Source organism: Nomascus leucogenys, chromosome 9 (assembly GCF_006542625.1).
Source record: "Nomascus leucogenys isolate Asia chromosome 9, Asia_NLE_v1, whole genome shotgun sequence".
NCBI classification, from domain to species: Eukaryota; Metazoa; Chordata; class Mammalia; order Primates; family Hylobatidae; genus Nomascus; species Nomascus leucogenys.
The window spans coordinates 108642663-108650399 of record NC_044389.1 but is presented as its reverse complement, the minus strand read 5'-3'; positions in this window follow the sequence as shown (position 1 = coordinate 108650399).

The following is a 7737-nucleotide window of genomic DNA, read 5'->3' as shown; positions in this document are numbered from 1 at the left end:
TTGGTGGTACTTCCTTGAAGAATCCCCATGGGAGTGGGCAGACACTGCGGATTGGTTTCAACTGCCTTCTTGGAGTAGAGGCTGGAATATTAAAAATGACATCTCCTCGATTCCCTTGCAGTTAGAGTTTGGGATGTGATTTAGGTTCTGCGAGCAGAAACATTTGCTCAGGACTTGAATTTGAGGTGGGCAACAAACCTCCTTTCCATTGAAACGGATCCCAGTGAGCCGGCTTGGCACGGGGACCCTTGTGTGCAGATGCAGGTTCATCCCTCAAGCAGCATATTCCCCATGCCCGATTGCTGCAAAAGCAGTCACTGTCTTGTCTGCCAGAGACCGAAGTATCATTTGAATGTTATTCCTAAAAGCACAGCCCAGAGTTTGTTTCTGCAGCTTTCCCAGTGATTCTGGAAGGTGTTTACCAGCCTGTGATAAGAATCTCTTCTTATGTAAACTAGCCAGAGTGAAGTCTTTTCTTTGCCAGTAAATTTTTACCCTAATGGGTGTGACTATTCTCAAGAAAATGGGCAATCTGGATTGTCAATCTTATCAGATTAAGTGTGAAAGCAACAAGGATATTTTACCTTCAGAATATGGGTTACCTGTTTTTAACTGTGCCAGAAAGCTTAATTTAAAATAATATGATGAGCTCAGGGTTGAGATTTTCTTTTAAAGAAACAGGCAGAGGACCACAGCACTTCCCTGCGTGTGCTCATGTCTTGTAGGCATGGGGCTGACGCAGCTGTCAATCAGGCATGGTCTGTCCTCGTGGGCCGCTGAATTACAGCACAGGTTCTGCCTTTCCAACTTTCCCATTCTCGTGTGTGTGTGTGTGTGTGTGTGTGGTGTGTGTGTGTGTGTGTGTGTGAAATAGGACAATTCTGGGAAAGAGGGGATTGGAAAGAGGATGTCTGGGCAGATTCAAACCCCAAAGAGGCTTTGTCACCCACAGAAGCAAGCCCTCCTCCCCTAAGGCTTAGTGCCAACATCTCACCTGGGTGATTTCTAACAGGGATCACGCTCCTCACATAGGACCATTCTCACATTGCCTCCCTATCCCTCGTAACTCCAGAGCCATATCCCAGCAAGGCTCAGGGGGCAAATACAGTCTTGCCTGGGAGGAGAATGCTTACAGGCTCAATGAATTATAAGATGTTGCCAGTGAATACCAGCAGAAACCAGAGAAGCATGGGTGAGAATGAAGTTTTAAGGTCATAAACCAGGAAGAAAGGAACGCAATTTTAGATGAGGCTGAATTTCTCAAATTAGGGGCATTTATCAGAGATTCTGGATTCAATGTACCAGCTCAAATAAGAGAGAGTGATTCTAAACATTTTCTGGGAGGGTTGGCTGAAACTTGCCCTCAGGAAGTAGCTGTCCAGACTCAAGGACTCTGAGACTCCAGAGTGCCTCACGTTAAGGCAGAAGAGGGGACTAAAGGACTTTGGGAGCTGGGAGGACTTGAGTGGATCCTTCACACAGAAATTGCTCACTCACCTATATTAGGTCCGGATTGTTGCTGTAACAAAATCACAAACACAGTTGCTTAAGACAACACACATTTACTACGTGTCAGTTCTGGAGGTCAGAAGTCCTAAAATCAAGGTGTGGTCTGGGCTATGTTCCTCCTGCGTACCCTGGGTTGCAGGGGTAGGGGGGCATCTATATCTATTTCTTGCCTTTTCCTGCTTTCTTTGACTCGTGTTGCCTTCCCCACCTTCAAAGCCAGCAGCGTACCATCTTCAAGTCTCTCTCTCTCTCTCTCTCTCCCATGTCTGCTCATCCCACCACATCTTCTTCTCTAACTCTGATGCCCACTTCCTTCTTGTACATTGGGTCCGCCCCAGTCATCCAGGATAATCACCCCATCTGCAGCGCCTTAACTTAATCACACCTGCAAAGACCCTTTTGCCATATCAAATACATATCCACAGCTTCCGGGATTACAATAACATCTTTGGGGGACAATTATTTTTTTCTATGACACCCTCTAATGCTGTCCCTTGAGAGAGACCAGATGGTTACTCCTTCATTAAGAGGTTGAGAAATCGGCCAACAAGGGGAAGGGGAGGGTTTTACAGAGTGCTGATGGGTGGGCCTCTGCATTGAGGGGCTGAGGTGGGAATACTGTAGCTCAGAAGGGTTCCCGAAGTCCCAGAGTGGCAGAGCTAGAGACAGAACCAAAGCGAGCATGGCGACCAGGAGTTTTGTTTTTGTTTTTGTTTTTTGAGATGGAGCCTCGCTCTGTCACCCAGGCTGGAGTGCAATGGCACAATCTTGGCTCACTGCAAGCTCTGCCTCCCGGGTTCATGCCGTTCTCCTGCCTCGGCCTCCCAAGTAGCTGGGAATACAGGCGCCTGCCACCACGCCCGGCTAATTTTTTGTATTTTTAGTAGAGATGGGGTTTCACCATGTTAGCCAGGATGGTCTTGATCTCCTGATCTCGTGATCCACCCGCCTCGGCCTCCCAAAGTGCTGGGATTACAGGCGTGAGCCACCATGCCCGGCTGGCAACCAGGAGTTTTTTAGGAACCAAAAAGTTTCTTAGGCAACAGCCTATTTGCAGAGATGAGCATAAGGTACATAGACATGACCTAGATCTCAGAAATATGCTCAAGAGACAAAACTACCCATGGCTATTGGGAGAGACAGAGGCAAAATTCTGTTAGACTTGTTTCCCAGCCTGTATTCCCTGAGTGCTCAAAAGAAAAGGGATTGAAAATAAACAACAGTGATCAAAATCAGCAACCAAACTAAGGCAAGAATGACTTTGAGAGGTTTTCTTCTCTGCTTTGACTTTTTTACTTTTGGGAAATGCAAAGAAGTCTGGGATTTTGGGAAAAGTATTAAAGAAGCATTGGTGCTCCAGACTTGGAGGCTGGCTATGGTGGTCAAAGGCAGCACAGCACCAGTGCCGTGGTCTCTGTGTCCTTGTGGTGACATGGTTGGGTTTAGGGGCATAATCAGTGGCAGTTGCAGGAGAAGACAAAATACCCTCCAAAGACTTGTAGGAAAAGGTATGGGGAATGCATATTTTTAGGAGGACAGAGATTATGCAAAAAAAGGGAAAATATTATCTTCAGAAAAATGCTAATACTAACTAACATTTATCACTTTTTATGTGCCAGCCTTGTGCTCAGCACTTTACATGCATTTTAATTATTTATTTACTTTTTTTTGAGACAGAGTCTTGCTCTGTCACCCAGGCTGGAGTGCAGTGGTGAAATCTCTCTCCGCTCACTGCAAGCTCCACCTCCTGGGTTCATGCCATTCTCCTGCCTCAGCCTCCCGAGTAGCTGGGACTACAGGTGCCCGCCACCACGCCCAGCTAATTTTTTGTATTTTTAGTAGAGACCGGGTTTCACCGTGTTAGCCAGGATGGTCTCTATCTCCTGACCTCATGATCCACCTGCCTTAGTCTCCCAAAGTGCTGGGATTACAGGCGTGAGCCACCGTGCCCAGCCTACATGCATTTTATAACTTCATCATTATTTTCTCAATTTGTGGGGAGGAGGTAAGGAAGGCTTAGGAAAGTTAGGTAATCTGCGTGGTTATCTTTAGGTGGAAAGTGGGGGTGCAGAGACCACTGCAGGGCCCTTCTGTACAAAGTTTGGCAACTTCACCGCAGGCCACCCTAGAAATGTGCTGCATGGGTCCTCTGTGACTTGTAAGGCTTCTGAAAACCAGCTTACACTCCACATGGAAACTGAGGCTTGCTAAGGTGAAATAACTTACCAGAGGTCACATGGGTTCTTATTTCAGAACTGGGACAAGAATCTAGGTTTCTGACTTCCAGCCCAGCGTTGTTTTGGTGACAGTACACCGTCTGATTGTAGAATCACTCAGGAGGGGAACAAAGCTCAGGAAATGAGATCAGCCCAGTCTCCATGTGATGAAGCAGACCACAGTTCCTCCCCGGATACACGTTTACCCCAAGACGAGAGCAGGCTAAGAGCTGAGAGTGATGTGCCCCTTCATGCCTTCCTACCAGCCTCACATACCACATGGAGCACATCTCCAACTAGCTTCTGTCACATTTGACACCCACCCTGGGGACCTGAGAGTCACCCAAGGGAATGAATGAAGCAGAGCTACAAATATTCATATGGGTAAATTTCACAATGTAATATCAAGAAGATACTCGTAAGTTAAGGCGAATGTGTACAACATGATAAAACATATATACAGTTGAAGAAATGTTAAACAAGGCTCTACAGCTTTAAGGATATATGCATATATAGCTTAAGTATAAAAAATGTGGAGTAATGCTAATCTTCAAATTTAGGGAGTGGCTTCTTGGGTGGAAGTTGGGGGTGGCGAGTGGAAGCACAGAAGGGTGAGGGGTATATGATGACACCACCTTGAACTCAAGACGAAGAGCTTGGTTCTTTCCCGGCAGTTTTATTCAATGCTCCAAGGCCATTTTCGGTGTTGGGAGCAGTAGGGGTAGGGAGACGGGTGGAAAATCTTGGCCTTGGCCCAGCTATGTCTAGATAAACTGGAAATTTGCCCTGACAGTTTTTTTCCTCTATTGTGCAAGGCAGGGCCAAGTGATGTCATTGGGACATGCAGATGTCTCTGTCCTCTTCTTTGACTAGTGCCAAGAAAAATGATCTTTGCAATCAAGTGATGCTCCTTCCCCCATCTCACATTCAGCTGTCTATCATTTCTAAACCTGTGGCCACAGGCTAGATCCTTGGAAACTCAAGAAATGCTTTCCTTGATGGAAATCGTGCCCTGCTGCTTTCCGCTTTAAAACAGAGTGCTGGCTTATCTCCAAGATAGTGGAAAAGCTGTTGGCATCTCAGTTATGTTACAAGGGGCACACACAAAAAGCAAATTAATTGATTCCTTCCTACCTTCTTTTATTCATTTATGTATTCATTCATTTAAGGAAAGAATATTGATTGAACATCTACTCAAGAACTGCAAAACAGAGATTACCTGACCTAAAGGTAAGTATTGGTAACAGAGGAGACAAACTTGGGAGCAGGCAGCTACAGCAGGACAAGGTGCAGCCATACCAAGGAGAGGGAGATGGGAGTCCCAGGAAGGATCACCTAACACAGCCTGGAGAAGAACTGGTGGGGGAAAGCCTTAGAAAAAGGGCCACATGAGATAAGTCTTTAAGAGTAAGTGGGAGTTAACCAGATGGAAAATGGGCAGCAGCAATTTTGGACAAAGCAGCAGGTGGAAAGTCAAGGGGCCATGAGAAAGCAGGATGCTTGTGGGAACTGCTGGAGATGGATGGTGGTGAGTGGATGGGATTATAATCAGGACCACGTGTGTCCTCAGTTTCTCCAGGGTAGCATGCACACAACAGCAAAAACTCCTATGTATTCCACACTGGGCACTGTACTAGGAGTTTCACACATATGATCACATTTCATCTTCATTTTACAACCAAGGAAGCGGTCTAGGCTAGACTTGACCCTGAGTTGCCATCTCCTTGTATTTGCCCTTGACACTGTTGCTACACGGAATTATAAGACCCACTCTGCTTACCACACAGCTGTTGTGATGGTCAAATGATACAAAGTATGTGAAAGCACTCACAGAACTACAAAATGCTTCATATATAAAGTCTTGTTTTAACAATACAGATCTTTTAGTGGAAAACTAGAATCAATAAGGCTGCACTGATGATTTCCACTGTATTTCTAGTTGGTGTGAGGTCAGGGATCTGAGGTAGCAGAGAAAGGAGGGAGGCAATTTACACTTGGGAAATATATTTTTAAACATCCCCTTGCACAAAAGTCATTTAGTTATGTGCAAGATCATCTTTAGCAGATTTATTAATTTGTGATCTTTATTTTGGGAAATTCAAATCATAGTGAATTCCCACCCATGCTTATTATGTAGCAGAAATGGTGCATGTCATCAAGGGCAGGGGAGGGAATCTCAGGGACTGGGAAGGGTGATTGGACATAGTACCCTCTAAACTCATATTAATAAAATAAGGTTATCAAATGAAGCCCAGGGTTGGGAAGGACTTATATATGGAAATTCTTTTAGCATAATATGGCTCAGAACTTAGACTATGAGTAAGACTAGCTACACCATTTGCAGAGTCTAGTCCAAAATAAACATGCAGGATCTCTTAATCAGAAATCTATGAATTTCATGACGGCAACAGCAGAACCTCATATTAAGTGTGTTGCTTTTCTGGGGCACAGGACTCTTTGTGACTACATGGGTTGCATGCTTATGATGCTGGCCCCTACTATAAGTTAGGAATCTTCCATGTAATCTGGTGAAAGGTATTGGCTGAGACATCCTTGCAGTGAAAAATGACTTGTTTGAGGACACTTGGGAACAGCTAGTGATAAACAAGAACACAGAAAAGAGGAAATTCTAAGTCAATTTGAAAGACCCTGTTTCCTTATTCCTCTCTTCCACTTTCAAGTCCCAAACATCCCCTTCTTTCTACTGAATACGTATGTTACCTGCCTGTTGTTGATCTATTCAAATGACACGTGACTTTTATTGGAATTTCTTCCTGCTGGTAAAACTAGACCACTGCTACTGCAACAGAAGCTCATCCTTTTTGCTGAGTTTTCAGGGGAAATCAAACAGCTGTGTATCCTGTGCTTGGCCTTCAAAGGGTTCATAATCTGAACTACTTTTACCTATTTTCCAGTTCTTCCAAATACCCATTTTCTGTTTTTATTTTCCAGATGACTATGATCCTGTTTCTTGAAATGTTTTTTATTTTTTTAACTAAAAAAGTTTTTTAATGCATCTCAGGTCTGGGTGCACCATGGTTACAATTAGGGCAAGAAAAATATTCTCTCTACTAGGTTTTTTAAATGTTCACCCCCACTTCTTGACTTAATACTTGCCCCACACAAAAAGGATCTCTTTTGCAGATGAATACAGTACCCCTGACAACACAGTGGGTTGGTTCAGCAGCATCCATTCAACATATATTTATTTAGCATTACGAAATATCAGGGGCTATGATGGACGTTATATATAAAGTGATAAACAAGGTAAATATTTGGCTCATATTCTATTGATGGAGACAGACATAAAAAATTGTCACATGAATAAACATACAATGAATATATAAATACAATGATGGACAAGAAAAATTGTTATACACAAGAGTCAGTTGCTTCTTTAATTGCATGGTTAAGGATGCCCACTCTGTGGAAGAGATAGTTTAACTGAGACTTAAAGATGAGAAGGAGCCAGTCAGGCAAAGAACTGGGATGGATATGGGGTAGAGAGTGGTCCAGGTGAAATGTGATAATCCTAAGGCCAGAAATCATTTTGGGGATTTGGGGATCTGAAATAATGTTAAAATGGTCAACATACTGTGAGTTAGGGATTGAGGCTAGAGAGGCAGGTAGGGTCCAGAGCATACAGGCAGAAACAACAGGAAGTATGGGTGATGAGTAATCAAAAGGATGGACTGAGCTAGTTACTAAGTTATTGCTTCTCAGCTTCAAAGCTGTCCTTCCACACCCATTTCTTCTGGATGCTGAGATGGAGACTCTACATAACAAAATTTCTGCATTATCAGCTCCCAACCTGCTAAGCTCTGCTGATGGAAGACCCTAAAGGGACGCTGAAAGGCTGGAGGCATCACAGGAAGAGACCTGCTCCTTCCTTTTTGCTTCCAGTTCCTGTTGGCAAGGTTCTAGCAAAGATGCTACTAATACACCTTGGCTGTGACAATAGATTTCAGTTTGCATTTTTCCCAATACTCCCAGGTTCAGCTTCATTCCCATC